This window comes from Eptesicus fuscus, chromosome 12 (genome assembly GCF_027574615.1).
Source record: "Eptesicus fuscus isolate TK198812 chromosome 12, DD_ASM_mEF_20220401, whole genome shotgun sequence".
NCBI lineage: Eukaryota > Metazoa > Chordata > Mammalia > Chiroptera > Vespertilionidae > Eptesicus > Eptesicus fuscus.
Window position 1 is genome coordinate 20420383 of NC_072484.1, and position 20342 is coordinate 20440724.

Genomic DNA, 20342 nt, shown 5'->3' on the forward strand with positions numbered 1-20342 from the left:
GGATTCATTATCAAATATTAATTGCTCCTTCATTAGATAAGGATAATTAAATTTGGGACTCAATGAATAATTTATATTGATTGATGAAATAAATACATTCAGGCTGAAATTAATAAAATTACATTAAAAAAACTAAGGAGTCCTTTATTTTAAAAGATTTAAAATAATTTATACAAGCAGTGCAATAAAGGTATTCATGTGAGAGATATTACAAAAAAATCTGGTTTATTCCTGTTTTTAAAAATCCCAGGTGCCCCATCCATTCAAAGCTATCTGCTTTCTTATCCATCTCAGCAAAATGATTTACAATCCCATCAGAGGCTTAATTTCCTTTTACCGAATCTGTCGTATGCACAGCAATAGACTATGGAAACAATTCATTAGACAGGCTTACAATGGGGCTTGTTTGTATTACCAATATTTTCCAAAAATACATTTAGATGAGATGTAAAATAAAAGGCAATTTCATGGACAGATTAGGGGCTAATCATTCAAAACATCAATATCTGTGTACTTTGTGATACACAGGAGATAGCAGCCTGTAACAGTTACTCAAGAAAAATACTATATTTTGCATTTTTATCAATGATTACAATAGAAAAAGGAAACTTTCAATATCACATTTTATTTTTTTAAATATTTATTGTTGAAGTATTACATATGTCCCCTTCAATATTACATTCTAAATACCAAACAATCACACTTTCCCGATTTTTTGCAATAACCCCTTGGGTTTTGCTGTCCAATTATAACTTTTACTAATATGTCTATTTTTTTAAAGTATTACAGATGTGCCCCTTTTCCCCCTCCACTGTCCCCTTCTAGCGTGTGCTCCCCGCCTCCCAGAACTTCACTACCCTGTTTTCTGTGTCTATGGGTTATACATATATGCATATAAATTATTTGGTTAACCTCTTCCCACCACCCACCCACCTCGCCTTCCCTCTGAGATTCATCAGTCTATTCCATGTTTCTAAGTCTCTGGATCTATTTTGTTCACCAGTTTATTCTGTTCTTTAGGTTCCACATATGAGTGAGATCATGTGATACTTGTTTCACTTAGCATAATACTCTCAAGGTCTCTCCAAGCTGTCCCAAAGGGTAAGAGATTATTCTTTTTTACTGCTGTAGAGTATTCCTTTGTGTAAATGTACCACAGCTTTTTTATCCACTCATCTACTCATGGGCATTTGGGCTGTTTCCAGATCTTAGCTATTGTAAATTGTGCTGCTATGAATGTAGGGGTGCATATATTCTTTCTGACTGGTGTTTTGGGTTTCTTAGGATATATTCCTAGAAGCGGGATCACTAGGTCAAATGGCAGAAACTCCACACTGTTTTCCATAGTGGTTGCACCAGTCTGCATTCCCACCAACAGTGTACTAGGGTTCCCTTTTCTCCATATCCTTGATAGCTCTTGTCATTTGTTGATGTATTAATGGTAGCCATTAGCCATTCTGACAGGTGTGAGGTGATACTTAATTGTCATTTTAAGTGGCATCTCTCTGATGATTAGTGTCTTTGAGCTTTTTTCCATATGTCTCTTGGCAATCTGTATGTCCGCTTTGGAGAAGTGTCTATTTAGGTCCTTTTGATAGCTAATCCTTTCCTGTTGTATTGAACCAATTTGAAATAATATCTTTTGACTCTTCTCCTTTACATATAGCCAGTTCATTCAATTATAAAAAACAATTTTCAATGTTTCTTCTTTTTCTTTTCTTTAACAGCTATTTACACAGTATGTGGGTTCTCCTTAACCTTCCTTCTTTGGCTTGCCTATTTATCTCTGCACTTCCCATCAGTGTTTCCCACACGGAGGACAAGAACATGTTTTCTCCCCTTATGTAAATTCCTTGGTAACCAAGAACAATATCATATTCATACTTACAACCCTCAGTACTCTTAGCTCAATGCTTTGCACATATTATATTCTAAACTAGAGGCCCAATGCATGAAATTTGTGCAAGAGTAGGCCTTCCTTCCCCTGGCTGCCAGCACTGGCTTCCCTCTGGTACCCAGAACCCAGGCTTCCCTCCGGCCCTGTCTTCGTCTGGAAGGATGTCTGGAATGACGTCCAGAATGATGTCTGGTCTAATTAGCATATTACCTTTTTATTATTATAGATGCGTATTTGTTGACTTACTCTAGATCCTTCCTTAACCTGAATCCCAATCCTGGAAGCTGACTCTATGTTGCCAAAGGCAGCTTTTCCACTTCTCTATGTCTACCTGGACTTCTGACCACTGCCAGCAGCTAGATCCTTATGGTACCACTTTCTGTATCCTTTCAAAGATGACGGCCTGCATCATAACACTGGGCTCCTTTATCAATAATGGTCACTTGCCTAAACTTTCACCAAACTCCCTGAAGGCCGGTCTTCATACCAATCAAATATTTGGGAACCTCAACAGACCATCCCAAATCACTGGTCTGTTTCATTCCATCCCAAACCCAATCATGCCTAATCAAAAGGCATTCTGCATTATGTAACAGGTGAAGGATCTTTACCAGCCTCATATTCTAAACGTATCTGTCTTGTGATCCAGGCAAATATATTCATCAGTATAATTTTACATTTAAACATTAATTGTAGGGGATTTACAGCATCAAATATAAACAGAAAACTGAAGTGAACTCTTGTTGTTCTCAGTTATATTTTATGACAAGTTTTCTGTCCATGTCAGAAAAAAAAATGTTTTTAGATGCTCAGAAACAATTGACTTACATAGACCATGTGGTTGGTACAGTGAGAGAGAAAAAACACCTATCTTTTAAAAAGAAATGAAAAAGCTAAATAACTGTATTTTAATGCAATAAATAAAACAGATGCTGTGATTGCTGAATATTGTTTTATATATTTTAAAGTGTCAATCTGAATTGGATTTAGATAGCAGTTGTGGTCCCAGTTTGTCTGCATACAAATTACCTGACTAAAACATTTATATTCTTAAAATCTATAACTTTTCCTGGGCCAGCATGGCTCTGGTTGAGCATCAACCTATGAACCAGGAGGTCATGATTTGATTCTTGGTCAGAGCCCCAGGTTATTGTCTCGATCCCCAGTAGGGGGCATGCAGGAGGCAGCCAATCAATGATTTTCTCTCATCATTGATGTTTCTTTCTCTCCCTCTCCCTTCCTCTCTCTGAAATCAATAAAACATATTTTTTTTAAATTATAACTTTCATTTTAAAATATATTTTTAAGGAGGGATTTAACTCCTTTTAAAACTTTTTAGTGATTCACATATTTTCACATTTTCGTATATCTATTCACACCAAACTCCAACTCAAGGATCTAAAAACCCAACACCAAATGATTCATTTAAAAAACTGCACAACCTGAAACCATTAGGTGACTTATCATTTTTTTAAAGAAGATAATGCACAATTGCCTGATCTCTGCAAATATCAAGAATACTGCTATAACAGTGCACATAGATGACTTTTAAAGTACACATTACTTCAAGGAAACTTTCCCATCTTATTTATCCTGGCCATTTTATTTTAAGGTAACTTTTCAGTTTGAAAGTTTAATTATGCTGTCAACATGTTTACAATTCAATAATTTACATTCTATGCCTCCAACCCCATTCCTACATAAGTTCACTATCCTGCAGGAAGTATCTCAATTTTAAAAATATTTATCAGAACAAAAAATGAGTTAGGAGATTTGCTGTAGGAGCCTCTAGAGTAGATATTTATAATATCATTCATGGGCCACACAAAATTATCAACTTAAAAATTATGTTGATATGAAAAAAGCTCCTAGTTTTATTGAATTTTGAGTCTTGCCTGTGGTTGTCTTTGCAGGGCCAGACCAAATGATATGGCCTGTGGGCCGGACATTCCCCACCCCTTCTCTAGAGCTACATAAAATCCAAAATATGTCTTAAATACTAGATTATAAGGCTGACTTCATTGCCATTCTATATTAACTATAACTATTTCATTGGCATCGTTATAGTACATTTGCACATGAAACCTATGTGAGTTATAACTTTTTACAGAAAGTCGAACAGAAACTATATTACATTACAGTTAAACAGAATATATAATTGAATAATAGAATACTATTTGTCTTCATGACCACATATTCAAGATTTACAACATTCCAAGTATTATATCAAGTGCTTTGTAGGTATAACATCACTTGAATCTCACAGAAACTGAGTGATTTAGGTATTATTAGTTCTGTTTTACAGATGAAGGCACTGCAGTTTAGACAGCTCAAAAAGGGCAAGTCACATAACCAAATAAATGGTAAAGAAATGTGGATTCAAACCTATGCTTTCTGATGCCAAAGTCTATTTCTCAATCCCTAAAATTCTTTGCTTTCTGAAATCTATCTTATTCCATGATTGCTGTTTTAAAAGAAGTCACTGTGGAATAAAATGTTTAGACTTTATAATATTGAGCTACTTCAATGTTGTTCTACATCAATAACTGCCCCTTGGGCTCCTTTCATGCATCTTAAGACTTTGGCCCAACATTACCAGATGGTCACTAGATAGAAAACAGGGCATATCAATGATCACCATCACAATGGTGAATTACAGAAAAAAAGACTTTGCAGGAAGCAGAACTAAAGAAATGCCTGGGCTTTTGCTATAAAGCTGGAATACATGGTTATTCATTTTCAAAGAGAAAAAAATTTTATGGCAGGAAACTAGAAGGCAATGAGATCAAAGTTGACAAATAGACCAGTGACATTAAAACAAACATCTTGATTCTTCTATAGTGGGTATCCATTATGTCCAGTAATTCTTGGCTAGAAATTATAATCAAACTAGAGGCCCAGTGCATGATTGAATCATGCACGTGTAGGGTCCCCTACAGGCTTTCGCTTTTGATCACGGGGGAGCTGGGTGCCTGTCCGCTGGTGCCCCAGGCCTTTCAGAAGCCTCCGGTGCGGCGGAGGCTTCTGAAAGGCCTGGTGCCTGAGCGGACAGGTACCCAGTTCCCCCGCTTTTGATGGCCCATGGTGGGACGTGACTCGCTGCCCCAGAAGCCCCTTCTGTGCTGCAGCACAGCCATGGCGCAGACACTGAGCTCAAGCTGCCGCTGGCGACGCGAGCTCAGTGTCCTGCCAGCCCAATCAGCCACCCCGGCCACCCCGAGTCCTGCCCCCCCACGCCTCCTGGCCAATCGTGGGCATAGCAAAGGTATGGTCAATTTGCATATTTGTCTATTATTAGGTAGGATTAGGGAAAACATAAACCTAAATGTCTAAATACCCTAAATGTACAATTGTGATTGGACACATTGCATTCCATATTATAAAGTAGTATAGTCTTTATTAAAGGAACTTCAGGGGTCTGAGTGTAAAACATAAAAAGCAAGTTGTCTATTCTAGGAAACTCTGGATCCTGACTGTAAAGAAAAATTTTTTTGCTAGAACACAATCACCCTAAAGAACTAGCCAATATTATGCATTTGGATTCCAAGTGAACAAATCTTAGTTCTCTGCTGAAGTGCCTCCCTAGATAATTCAACTTTTCTTCTCTTACACTCACCACCTTCATGGTTTAATATATAGGCAGTGATACTGATGGTGCCACCTTTACCTGTTACAGGTAAAGAGTCTTTCATATCTGCTTTAAATAACCAGCTTTGAAACTACAGCAACAAACTAACCAGGTGTGTGGAAACTGGAAATGTCTTAGGAGTATTGGCATCTTAAAATAAGACAAGTAGTCTGGTTTAGAAATAAGGCGAGTAGTAAAGGTGAACCAATAATTTGTATAACAAGACAGAACTTTGAGCATGTTTTACCCTCTACATCTTTCATTCAATCTTTCAACTCCCAGTGCCAGGGAAAACATAAATTCTTTCTATGATATATTCTTGGCTTTGCAAAGTCTTACCTCTAGGATGTAGTGGTTTCAAAAAAGGAGACATAATAAATTTAAACATCATTAAAATGTTCTGACTGGTAGAAAAAATATATTCCAGAGTTCACCTAATTCATCTATTTTTGTGTTATGGTGAATTGTCTTTTTTTTTTTTTAAGTCTGTTTTCCAATAAAACTCTATTTGCAATAACAAGTGGCATTAAGCCCTTTTTGAATGAATGTATGAGTTTCAGAGAGAATAACTGACTTATTCAATAGGCTACCAAGTTATCAAGGTTGAAACTAAAAAGTAGCCTCTTAGTAATTTCACACTTACATACCTTGTCTTACAATATGGCTAACAATTATTGGTAAGTAAGCAAGAGTAAAAATGTAGCACTGATGTGAAGCAGGCAGATAAAAGGGTCAAGAATTTCAGAAGACTGTGTTATAGAGACAAATCCAAACAGTGACAGATTCTAATAAGATCCAGTCACTGAAGGTACCAGTCACCCACTAATCTTTACATCCATACTGTGAGCCTTGGTATCACCTCTTTCAATTGTCAATATATCTTTTTTTAAAAAAGTTTCATCCATGGCTGTGTGGCTCAGTTGGTTAGAGAGTGTTGTCCCATACACTAAAAGGTTGCAGGTTCACTTCCTGGACAAGGCACATACCTAGATTGTGGGCTCGAGGCTGGTCAGGGTGCATGTAGAAGGCAACTGGTTGATGTTTCTCTCTCGTGTTGTTTCTCTCTCTCTCCCCTTCTCTCTCTAAAATCAATAAAAACATATCCTTGGGTGAAGATTAAAAATAAGTTTCACGCCGAAGCCGGTTTGGCTCAGTGGATAGAGCGTCGGCCTGCGGACTGAAGGGTCCCAGGTTCGATTCCGGTCAAGGGCACGTACATTGGTTGTGGGCACATCCCCAGTAGGGGGTGTGCAAGAGGCAGCTGATCGATGTTTCTCTCTCATCGATGTTTCTAACTCTCTATCCCTCTCTCTTCCTCTCTGTAAAAAATCAATAAAATATATTTTTTAAAAATAATAAGTTTCACATTACTATGGAAATGTTTAATGGAAACACATAAAATGAATCTACAGAGAATGTTTACCCATCTTACAAAATTATTAAAATGCATATACATATAATATCAACTGTTAACAATCTTCAGAAATGAAATGCAATAACAAAGAAATATGTCTAGTTTGGAAATACATTCAGCTAACTCTTGGGTCATTTGGTGGTTGATGATCCAATCTGTTGGGTATAGTTAGGGCTCCTTGTTTTTCTTTGTTTTCTCTACAGATGCTCATCTTTTTTTCTTATTTCATTGTTATTAGTATTATCATCAGAGGGTAGAAGAGGAAAAAGTCATGAAACTAAAATCAGTCATTTGTGGTTTTTAGTATTTGATTTTTGAAGCTAGTATAAATAGTAAAATTATAAACAAAGAAAGGGTTATTTTCTTATTATTTGTAACATTACATTATCTGTGGTATATATCTCAACTAGTTTCCAATGACAATTGCCAACTACCTCTTGGCATTTTTTTTTTGTCTACCTCATCAGTTATATTTTTGATATGTTCATCTTTAATCTGTCTTTACAACATACAAACACAATACTTCACAATGCAAAAATAATTAGGGCCTCTCCATTTGCTTTTAGCTTTAACAAATATATTAATGGAAAGGACAATAGGTATGGTAGGAGAAAAAAACTTTTGATTAAAAGTCAGGTAAAATGAAAAACTGGAAATGAATAAAAAGAAAGTTGATATGTAATACAAGGAACACTGAGATGAACATGGCATGCTAAAGGTCGAGTAAAATAAAAGCAGACAGGTACAATGCAAACAAACATATATATTCTAATCCCTCCCCCAGTGTTTTGCAGGAAACATACCTATAATGTCTGGCCTTCCCTTTTCTCTTTTCATATTATTAATAACTAGTTAATTATAATGCTATCATTAATGCAGACATATTTGTATAAATTTTTACTTTTATGTTTGTGTGTTAAAAAGCATTTAGTCATACTCATAATCCAATAGCAACATTAGCCTTCTTAGGGAACAGCACACTGGTAGTTATCTACATGGTTCAAGTCTAAGGAAGCCAGCTCATAAGGACTGCTGAGAGTTTTAAACTCCAAAAATCCTGACTTTATAAGAAGGAAATTAGGAACCAAGTTAAACTTACATCAAGCATCATGTGTGTTGTTAACATGTACTGAAAATTTTTCCTCAAGTATCTTATCCTGGTCCTCTACCTGAAGCTCCTGGTTATAAAACTCGGTTCTGTAGTCTGTAAGTGGGGACTGCCTATAGTCAGAAAAATGAGCAATACTTCTCAACTCAGAATGACAAGAATGCAACAGAGATTTTTAGATTTTCAATTAAAATATACTTTCAACTTTCTAGTACAAACTCTCCATAACTTCATTGAATACTTCAGTGGATTTTTGTCTTAACAACATAAAGAGAACTTAAGTTTCAAATCACTCAACTCACTACTAAAACTTAATTGTCAAATGAACTTGTCATTAACAATGCTAAAATTGGGAAAAAACATATTTTTAAACATTTTGTTGTAATCTGTGTCTCAAGCAAATAAAAAATTTAAAAACATTGTGTCTTAAATGATAATCTCCATTGAAAACAGAGTCACTGAATTACATTACAAAATGAGCAAATAATATAAGTCCTCTGTGTGGGGGGTGGGAACTGGCAGTGGGAAGGAGAGTGAGGAGGTAATAAGAAGTCAGGTTAAACCATTAATTTGAGTTATATATAGGAGAAATATACTGTGAATTAAATTCTAAAATAGTTCACTGTTCAAATTAATGTTTTTAGATTGGAATACTTTAATTTATTAAACTTTATAAAATTGTCTATACTATATTTTTTAACACATATACCAGGTTTCTGGTACAAAAGGTTCCCACATCCTCCCCCACACATACAAACATAAAAGTAAAAATTTATACAAATATGTCTAAATTAGTTAGTTGTAATTAACTAATCCTAATATATAGAAACTCAGGGTCCATAATGACCAAACAGACAACCGGTCCATCCCCCAGCCCTCAGGCTCCATTGATCAGGGGATGGCTAACGGGGGAACCAGGGTCCCTCAGGCTCCAATGAATCCATGGCAGCAGCGACTGGTGAGCGGGTGGAAGGCAGACTGCTTGGTCCCCCACAGGCTCCCATTGATCAGGGGATGGTTAACAGGGAACCGGAGTGAGTGGCATGGGGACTGGCAAGCAGCTGGAAGGCAGGCCTCTTGTTCCCTCCTCCTGGCCTTCAGACTCCAATCAACCGGTGGCAGAGGCGGGGCGGAACTGGGGACTGGCTTTCTTAGTAGTCCTATAGGTTCAATCTCCAGAGGACAGGACAAGCACCAACGGACTAGCACCTCCGGCATGATCCCAATAGCGCTGCTGGCAGCCTGGAACTCAGCCTTGGGCACTGCAGCCCTTTCCCCTCCCTAGACACTCCACAAGGAAGAAAGGATACCGCCAGCAGTGCCAGGGGCAACCAGCGATGACTGACTGCTCTCCCCGTGCTTCCTCCAGGTCACTTGAGCCGGCCCCCGCCCGCCCTGCTCCAGATGAAGTGTGATCACTGCACACGGAAGGAATGTAGTAAAAAACAAAAACCAATGACCAAGAGAATGCTGCAGTCAATGGCCGGAGTCCAGCTCAAGAGAATGGAGAGAAGGGAGAATTCCATAAGCTAGCCGATGCCAAGATATTTCTGAGTGACTGCCTGGCATGTGACAGTTGTGTGACCACAGAGGAAGGAGTCCAAGTTTCTCAACAGAACACCAAGGCTGTTCTGAACCTTAACAAGAAATGTGATACCTCATAGCACAAGGTGCTGGCAGTGTCCATGTGTCCTTAGTCTCTGCCTTATTTTGATGCTAAATTCACCCTCAGTGTCACTGATGCATCCAGAAGGCCCTGTGGCTTTCTCAAAAGCCTTGGGGCACACTGTCTTTGATATGAAGATAGCTGTGAACTTCAGCATCCTGGGGAGTCAAAAGGAATTTGTGCGTCGGTACTGCCAGCACTATGAGGAAGAGCCCCAGCTACCCATGCTGACCTCTGCCTGTCCGTCTGGAACTGATACGCAGAGTGTGTGCTTGGTCACACCATCACCCCCACCCCTGCACAGTCAAGTCTCCCCAGCAGATCATGGGCTCTCTGGTGAAGGATTACTTCACCAGACGGCAGAACCTGTCCCCAGACAAGATTTTCCACGTCATTGTGGCCCCATGTTATGACAAGAAACTGTAGGCCCTTTGAGAAGATGTTCCCACAGCTTTACATACTTCCCAAGGTGCTGACTGCATGTTAACCTCAGGTGAAATTGTCCAGATAATGGAGTAAAGTGACCTCGCCTCGAATGACGTCACCGTGGACACTCTGGAGACATGAAGGAGGAGGAGGTGAGGCTCCATGAGGGTGCCAGCTCTGACAGGTACCTGGCACACATCTTCAGGCACACGGCCAAGGAGCTCTTCAACGAGGATGTGGGAGTGCTCACCTACCGCACCCTGAGGAACAAAGACTTTCAGGAGGTCACCCTTGAAAGGGATGGAGAGGTTCTGCTACGCTTTGAGGCTGCTTACGGCTTTCAGAACATCTAGAAGTGGCCCTGAAGCTGTAGAGGGGCAAGTTCCCCTGCCACTTCATAGAGGTCCTGGCCTGCTCCAGGCATGCCTAAGTGGCAGGGGCCAGGCCCAGGTGAATTATGGGTGTGAAGACAGGGCACTGCTGCGGCAGATGGAAGGCATCTATGCTGCCATCCCGGTGTGGCCCACGGAGACTAGCGCCCATGTGCAGGAGCTGTACCAGGTGTGGCTGGGGTTAGGGGGTCAACTCCCTCCGGGCCCAGGTGGCCCTGAACACCGCCTAGCAGGGCCCAGGGCAGCCTGCCAGGACATCAAGTGGTAAAGGTCCAGCACATGCCCAGCCTGCAGGCCGCCTGAAGAGGGGTGTCAGACACGTGAAGGAAAGGCTTAGCATCTCTGTCATCACTTTGGTTTTCAGAATTCCCTGCTCCCATCTGTTGGCTCCCTCCCTCTGAGGGGTGCTGTCGTCCACACATGGGTGCAACTGGAATATTGTATCTTGAGAGGATTGCCCCAATGTACGTATCCTTTTATCCGATGACGAAAAAATTCCAAAGAACAAGAATGGAGACAGACTATTGCCCTTTAGGCTTAAGAAAAACCCCGGAAGTGTCCTGCAAAGAGCTGAGACTTGGTTCTGTCCACAGGCCTCAGAGAGATTGGATGAGGAAATGGCCCGGTTTGGCCCTGATTTTACCCCCTTTTGTTACTCTTGAAGGTGTCTTTGCCACAATGTGAATAAACTGCCACCTTTTGGAATAGGGGCTCATATGAGAGTCTGTATTCCCAACTTTTCTTGAAACAGATCTATGTTCTGCAGCTGTGGCCACCATCCTGAGATCAGGTCCTGTGATCAGGTCCTGTCGTTGAGAATCAGAGGGCACTGGAGTGGAGGCCCCTCCCCCACCCCGCATACCCTTTTACATTCAGGAATTGAGCTGAACTCACTTTGGGGAAGGCTTGGCAAGGGTGACAGGTGTCACAGATGGAAGGATGGAGAATGGAGAGGCAGACACCCAGCTCTGTCCCTCCCTGGATCGGGTCAGGCCGATGAAGGCCAGCCAGCCCACCCCACAATTGGGTGAGATAGCATCCTCTGTGTCCACCTCTCACCCCATGGGCCCAGTCACTCCCCTCAGCTCTGGGCAGCCCTCTGTGTTTCAAGACAGTGCACTCTGCCCTCACATGCTGCTTACCCTAAGTGAGAAGGAAGAGAGCAGTTGGCCCACAGACAACTACACAGAAAGATAGGGCTCACAGCTGGTGATTGCAGTGGCAGTGGTGGGAGCCTCTCCTGCCTCCATGGCACTACTAAGGAGCAGCGAGTTGAGTAGTAAGGAGCAGTGAGCAGGAGGGCAGTAAGGAGCGAGGGGTCCCGGACTGCGAGAGGGATTTCCAACTGTCAGCTTAGGCCCGTTTCCCATGGGGAATATCCCCTGAGGGGTCCTGGACTGTGAGAGAGTGCAGGTGAGGTTAAGGGCCCCCCCCGCCCCCGCAGTGCACGAATTTCATGCACCTGGCCTCTAGTCTATATCTTACCTAATAATAGACAAATATGTAAATTGACCATACCTTCACTATGCCCACAGCCAATCAGAGTGAGGGAGTATGCAAATTAACCCACCAAAGATGGTGGTTAATTTGCATACGAAGGCAGGGTGGGCAGCACCATGGCCTGCTCCGGGGGTACGGGTCCATCGGAGGCAGAGGAGGCCCTGAAAGCAGCGCCAGACACTACCCACAAGGTACCAGTCCATCGGCAGGGGAGGCAGTCGGGTGGGCAGCGCCAGACAGCACAGGAGGGGTCCGGGTCCATCGCAGGCCCCAGGAGGGGCAACGGCCTGCCTAGCCTCTCCCTGGGGTCCCTGGGAAGATCGCGGCCCTGGGGAGGCGAGGCCGGACCCGCCTAGCCGCTCCAGGGGGCCCCGGGGAACAGTGCCGCCCCAGGGAGGCGAGGCCGGACAGTCTAGCCGCTCCTGGGGGTCCCTGGGAAGACCACGGCCCCGGGGACGCGAGGCCAACCGCCTACCAGTTCCCAGGGGCCCCTGGGACAATCGTGGCCCCGGAGACGCGAGGCCAGACCCACCTAGCCGCTCCTGGGGGTCCCTGGGAACAGCACTGCCCCGGGGAGGCAAGGCTGGACCCGCCTAATCGCTCCCGGGGTTCCCTGGGACGATCGTGACCTGGGGAGGCGAGGCCGGACCCGCCTAGCCGCTCCCGGAAGTCCCTGGGAACATCGCAGGCATGGGGTTGCTGAGACACAGACATGGGCCTCTGGCCACAGATTCATAGCTTCGCGGAGACCTAGGGCAGGGATCTGCCTCATCTGCAGAGAGACAGAGGTTCTGCAGTGCCCCCAAGACGTGGGTGGGCCCAGCCAGGGATCAAGGGGCATGGAAGGACTCCTGGACAGAAGGGCAAGGACCCTCACTCCAGAGGCCGGGGTTGAGAGGCGGTGCCACCTCAGTGGAGGGGTGCTGCACTGCAGGGTAATGGACTGACTGACGTGATTCAGAGAAGCTCCCAGTGCTAACGGGCCTCGCTCAGGTGGCCTTCACACTTCAGAGGCAGCGACTCCTGCTCCCGCCTTGACCCAAAAGCAAACCCGGGACACCCTGCCCCATGGCAGAGCATGCCTAGGCAGTGAGTGCGAAGCCTTCCACCTACTCCAGAGAAGCGGGGGCAGTAAAGAATGGGGGGCAGGGGACGGGGAGAGGAAAGAATGTGGAGCATCCACAATGAAGAGGTGCTCGAGAAAGAGGCTTGGAAGCCTGACTGGAAGGTTTGTTCTGTTTGCCGGTCGGCTGCCTCTTAGGAAGCGCAAAGAGCATGGCTCTGAGGGCTTCCTGTGTGCTGAGTCAAGTTCCATAGCCAACTGGAATTGGCCTCAGTTTCCTGGTCTGTAAAATGGATGAAGCATGTCCCAGTGCCTTCACTGAGCTTTGATGGCCAATTGAGATACTATATAAAGAAAATGAGGGAAGAAGTGAGAAAGAAAAGGAAGGACAAGCAACACAAAAGAAACACTGAAAGGAACCTGTAAACCCATTGTCACTTAAATAGGGAATATAGTCAATAGTGTTGTAATGATGGTATGATGCCAGGTGGGTACTAGAAATATCAGGGAACACTTTGTAAAGTATATGATTGTCTAACCACTATTCTGTAACTAATATAAAACCTGAAACCAATACAAAATAATATTGAATGTAAAGAAATGAAAATTGGAGTGAAATTTTTATAAATTTCAAAGTTTAAATAAAAGCTGTAAAGGAAGGAAGGGGAGAATAAAAATAGTGTTTTTCATTTTGCCACTTCATTAAAAAGACAGTTGTCTTTATATGGTGCTTTTATACTTTTATACTTTTCTAAGTCATTATCTGATTTTAATTTCCGGGCAAGTTAAAGACAAAATAATTATTCCCTCCACTATTCAAAGAAAAGAAATCTTGGTGTCTGGTCCTAATGATTCAATCGTCAAGCCCTTATTGTACAGCAGGGTTAGTAAAATTTTCTGTGCAGGGTTATGTCTATACTAATAAAAGCCTTGGGGGTGATCAGGCCATCAGGGGAGGGTATTTGGGGGCAATCAGGCCCGCAGAGGAGCAGTTAGGTGTCAATCAGGCCAGCAAGGGAGCAGTTAGGGGGCAATCAGGCAGGTAGGTGAGTGGTTAGAAGCCAGCAGTCCCGGATTGTGAGAGGGATGTCCAACTGCAGGTTTAGGCCCGATTCCACAGGGATCGGGCCTAAACCTGCAGTTGGACATCCCCCGAGGGGTCCCATATTGGAGAGGGTGAAGGCTGGGCTGAGGGACACCCTCCCCAGTGCACGAATTTTGTGCACCGGGGCTCTAGTATATATATAAAAGCCTAAGCGACGAACTACCAGTCGCTATGACACACACTGACCACCAGGGGGCAGATGCTCAATGCAGGAGCACCCCCTGGTGGTCAGTGTGTTCCCACAGTGGGAATGCCACTCAGCTAACCAACCTGTCCTGGCAGCCCACCAGCCCGGGAGCAGCCACTCATTCCCTCAGTAGTCCTGCAGGTCCAATCTCTGGAGAACAGGCCAGGCACAATTCCAACAGCACCGCCAGCATCCTGGAAGTCGGCCTTGGGCATCCCAGCAAGCTCCACAAGGAAGAAACAATATAAAAGCGGCCACCAGGTGGCTCCGGACAACCGGCTTGAACATCAGTGGGATGGATCCAGATCCCCAGCCAGCAAGGGCACCCTACTGCCCACCTGGAGGGCTGATTGCATCCCAGCCCCTTCCCCCTCAGGCAGGCGCCAGATGCAGGGCTCACAGCTGGTGAGCACTGCTGTGTCAGGGCGAGCCTCTCCCGTTCGGGACTGACTGGGTGCGAGCCTACTGCAGGTGCAGCAGAGCCAGGATGAGTGGGAGTGGCAGGCAGGAGGGGCAGGTGGCATTGGACTGTGGGGTTTTGGCCTGATCCCTGCAGGCCACCCCAAGGGACCCCACCCATGCACGAATTCGTGCACAGGGCCTCTAGTCTATATACATAAAAGGCTAAGTGACCACCTGTATGTACATCCCATCATCCGACTGACCAGCTGGTACATATGATGCACACTGGCAATTTAAAAATAAACGTTGACTCGTGCATGCAAGATACATATAAAACTCTCGCTGGTGCCAATCGCATGTATACAGGGAGATATTAGAATAAGTTTAATCTATCAGTCATTGTTTTTATCATTGTTGTTTTTATATCATGCTTTTGTTGTTCTTATATCATGTTTTTGTTATTTTTATATCATGTCTTTATTGTTGTTATATCATGTTGTTATTATTTATTTATCAATTTATATATTATTTTCATATACATTTTACTAATTTTCTTTCATCTTTGACACTTCTATTATAAAGAAAGTGCAAATAGCAATATTAAAATATTTCTTCTAATTAATTTCCTTTCAATGTGCATGAATCCGTGCATTGGGCCACTAGCTATAAATGGGAGACCAGACATTACAGGCATGTTCCCTGCAAAACATTGGGAGAGGGATCCAACAAAGGGAAGATAGACACATGCCCAGTAAAGTTGGGGTGACATAAGGAAGGTACTTGCCTGTCATTCACACCTGGGGACAGAGATAATTGGCCAAAATAGGCATGGTCACAGCAAGAACATGGAAATTTGCAACATAATCCCCTGAACAAAGAAGTTCATCCTCTTTGTTCCTCTTGGTATGCTCGGCTCATGACTACCACTGGATTCTTGTCATTCTTCATATGGTCCATGGCCATAGGAATCCCCACATGCACTGGACTAATGTACTGCAACTAGCCTGATGCTGTACTGGACCCTGCTCCAATATGGAATGGAAACTCTAGACACTGGCTTTGATTTTAACTCTACTCAAACCCAAGCTATACTTCTTCTATGACTGGACTAAAAGAAATGGGACTTTGGAAACCCAGTCGCGTAATTCCACAGAATTAAAGCTTCCTACTATCTTACATCCTCTCATGCAAGTCTCATAATATTCTTGTTCTCAGGATATTACAAGGAGTCCACCCCAGAAACAAATGGGGGAGATGAGGCACGTTTTTCTCTGATAACATTAGCATGGAGCAAAATGTGAAAGAGTACCACCATGGAATTACATCTGGTTACATCAAAGAAAATGGAATGAAGGAACTGATAAGAAGACAGGGGAAATAACATTTTTATATACATGTTTAGAGGTCTTTTAAATTTATTACTAAAGCATATGTCACTTTTATAATAAAAATGGTGAAAACACTTTAAAGAAAAAAAAATGAAGTCATTAAAAGTTGTAGAAAATTACACAGGCTAAATTTATTTATACTCTTGAAGCAAGAAAGATTAATACTTAAAACCCAAAAATCACAAGTGAAAAAATTATAAACCATAATCTGAAAAAAAGTAATTCAGCATTAAAAATACTATAAAAAGAATAAAAACAGGTAAAAAGTTTTTTAAAAATCATCATATATGATAGTTAAAGGGCTAATTTCTTTAATTCACAGATTATACAAAATGAAGCTAAAATAACATAACTCAATCAAAACAATAAAAAGGCTATGAATAAGCACATCATGGCAAAATAAACACAAACAGCAAAGAAACACAAAATATAATCAGTATCATGCCCATAAAAATGGAAATCAATAGGGAAATAATATAGATATACATTTGGAACAATAGAATAGAATTGAGAGCCCAGAAATAAATCAAATATACAGGGTGGGGCTAAAGTAAAGTTACAGTTATAAGTACATAAAACACAGACTTTATTCTTGTATTATTATTTATTAATTTTAAGATACTTAGCATTTTAGATATTTAATAGTCATCTCAAACTTCATATATCCAAACCATAACCACATTTGTCCATACCCACATCTGTCCCTTCTATAAATTACCCCATTTCTCTAAATAGTACCACTACTTTTCCAATAACTTAGGCTAAAATCTCAGGACTATCCTCAACTCCTTCATTCTTTTCTTCCCACATCCATCTTGAACAAAGGCTGCCATCTCCACCTTAAAATGTATCCAGAATCCAACTGCTTTTCATCACCTCCATCTTGACCACTGTGTTCAAACCACCATCATCTCTAGTCTTAACTACTGAAACATAAATCTATTTGATGCTCATGCTTCCATTATTACCTCTCTACACGTAATTTTCCACAAAGCAGGCAGGTCAATACTTTCTTTAAATCATTAGATCAATCATGTCACTTCACTGCTCAAAATCCTTCAAGGGTTTCCCATTTCCTCAAAGTCAAAGTTAATCTACATGAGCTGACTCCTCTACCATTTATCTAACCTTACCCACCATACTCTCACCTCACTCACTCCACTCCCTACATTCTTAGAGTAGGTTGAGTATATCCTGTTGAAGCTGCTGCCTGGAGTAATCATATATTAGACATACACATGAATCACAAATTTCATTTGGGGGTGGGGTGGAGTTCTGCTCACATATTATTTCATTAGGTGCTCTTCCCTACTATATATACAAAATAGCACCCTCAGGTCATACTCTATCTCTGTTACTCTGCTTTATCTTTCTTCACTGCACTTATAAAAACCCAACATATTCTACATTTATTGGTTTATTTGTTTATTGACTGATTCCCTCCCCCATCTGAATATTATTATTAAAGCAGAAATATTGTTTCCTGCTATAACCCAAGTGCTTAAAATAGTGCCAGGCAAAAAGTAAACACTTGATAAATATTTGTTAAGTGACCAAATTAGTATATTAACTCCTCTTTTATCATGTGCAACAGAAGTCAACAAACAATATCAGGGAAAAAACATTTTTAGAGTATATAGTGTGTTAGGTACAACATATGAACATAGAAACATATGTTTACCTGCAAAAAAAAAAAAGCCATCTTTAAACTTGATATAGAAACACTCTCTCCACTGTTGCAGGAATCAGCAAGGAAGCTGGCCAGGGTGATGGGTGCAAGAACAATCATTCACCGGAAATTAGAATCCCAATCTATGCTACATATACAGGTGTCAGGTCCAAAGTCACATTATGGATAAGGGATAGGAACCCCAACTGGAAAACTAACTTGAAAACTGGTCTAGAATCAGGGATATATCTAGGATCCCTGCAAAATTAAATTTTAAGCTATCTTATCGGAATACTTGTATAATTTCTAACACACAGGACTCCAGTGGGAAAAAACCTACACTGATGATGAGCACAGTAAAAAACAACAACAACCAAGAAACATATATATACCACACAAGGAGTGGAAAGTCAACTGCTACATGAATGGGAGAATATATACCCTAAAAAAATAAAAACAAAACAATCTGAGTATTAAGATAAGCATGTTTAAAATGGTTTCTAAAGATATATAAATCAAGAATAAGACAATGTGAAAAGAGTGAACATCAAAAAAGAACAACAACAAAAAAGACTAGAAATGAAAAATGTCAATAAAAGAAAGAGAAAAGCAATAAATTAGAGGCAACTAAAGAGAGTTATGAATCAGACACACAGTGCAGAAAGAAAAAGATGAAAAACATAAAAGATAAATTAAGAGATTTAGGGTACAAGAATGAAAAGATATATCATATGTCTAATAGGAGTCATGAAGAGGTAATATTTATAGCGAATAAGGCTGATAACTGTCCAAAATTTAAAAAAAAAGGAATCCTCATACTGAAGAGATGGGAGACTATATTTATACTAGAGGCCCATTGCACAAAGATTCGTGCAAGAATAGGCCTTCCTTTCCCTGGCTTCACTTCCAGCTGCCCGGGAGCCTGCAAGTCCTCGCTCCCAGTGGAGCACCGCTCCTATAGCTCCCTCCTCCCCCAGCCCGCCCCTTCATAGCAGGCGTCCCACCCTGCCTGGCCACTCGGAGCCTGCATCTGCAAATTAACCTGCCATCTTTGTTGGGTTAATTTGCATACTCACTCCTGATTGGCTGATGGGCATCATGGAGGTACAGTCAATTTGCATGTTTCTCTTTTATTAGTGTAGATTTATGTACAGATACATATATTGCATGCACATAAATCCATGCCTATATACATTCTAATGAAACTCTAAAACCAAAGACAAAAACAAAATCTTCAAAGCTAGCAAAGAGAAATCAGAGATGGTTATAGAAGCAACAATTAGATGCACAGTCTACTTCTCATCAGCAATATCAAATGCTATAAGATAATAAAATATTATCTAATTATTGAAGAAAACTCATTGTCCACCTAGAATTCTTACCCAGAAGTCTATACCTAAAAATCTAAATTATTAAAGCATGAAGATGAAATAAAGTCATTTCAGACATAAAAAGAATGAGAATTTTCTACTCCCAGGCTCTTACTAAATATAAACTTTGGCAATAGGAATTAGATGCAAGAAAAATTAACAAAAATAGAATTTATAATAAACATTGTTTTTTTTTAAAAAAAAATCAGGCTGACATTTTTATTGGAAGGAGGTTAAAAATAAAATTGACCTAAGATACTAAACAATATGATGATTTATGCAAGAAGGCATATTGAATTTAAAGCATTAAAGAAAGATATGTCTACTTCAGTCTTTGTTAATCATGTAAGGATAGCAGTTCCCAAAATTATAGAGGAAATGGATAAACTGTGAACCAGAGAAATATGTGCCCAATTAATAAATGAAGCAGCCTCTCAAGAAAGGGAGGGTGACTGGACTATAGAGGAAACAAAGGGTACTTCAACCATAGATTTTTGTAATGGAATGTCACAGTTTCAGTAAAAAGTAATATTGAACTAAACTATAAAAATATTTTTCTTGAGAAAACAAATGTTTATTTTGGGGTTGTTGTTTTTTTGCAAATTTAGCCCTTATCTTTTTTGTTTGTTTTTTTTTGTTTTTTTGAGTAAGCAAGACTACCACCACAAGGTCTCAAGTGAGTAAGGAGTCTAAAATTATTTTGATTCTAAAGATTATAAAGTCTCAAGAATTACATGAACTGGGAGAGTTTTAATCTCCAGTTGACTTCTCACTTAATTTAATGTGAATATAAAATCAAACTGGTTTTCAATTTTGAACCACTCCAAGAAATGACCCGTCCAATTTTACACCTTGACTCTAAAGTTGTAGGACACAAGCACAAGCAAATTGAAACAGTCTGGAATTGATTTCAAAAATATTCATGGGCTTGTGGCTCAGAGACAAAATAAAAAGAGGGTGGTATAAAAACAAAGCTTTCCAAATGAATCTGAAGGACTTCTGGGGAAATTTGGTTAGGTATGCTAAGCAACCTGGTTTTTATGTTCAATTAAGCCAATCAATTTAAAAATTTTATACACTAGTCTATAAGCAGTATCTCAGTTATAATAAAAAAAAGTAGTCCCATA

At 41.0% G+C, this 20342-nt stretch overlaps 1 protein-coding gene and 1 pseudogene across 1 annotated transcript in view; one reads left to right on the forward strand and one right to left on the reverse strand.

The window, feature by feature from the left end:
- Nucleotides 1-20342, reverse strand: part of MACROD2 (mono-ADP ribosylhydrolase 2) — a 1996248-nt gene that overhangs the window by 1781230 nt on the left and 194676 nt on the right. The window lies entirely within an intron of this gene.
- Nucleotides 9452-10761, forward strand: LOC114231438 (nuclear prelamin A recognition factor-like; annotated as a pseudogene).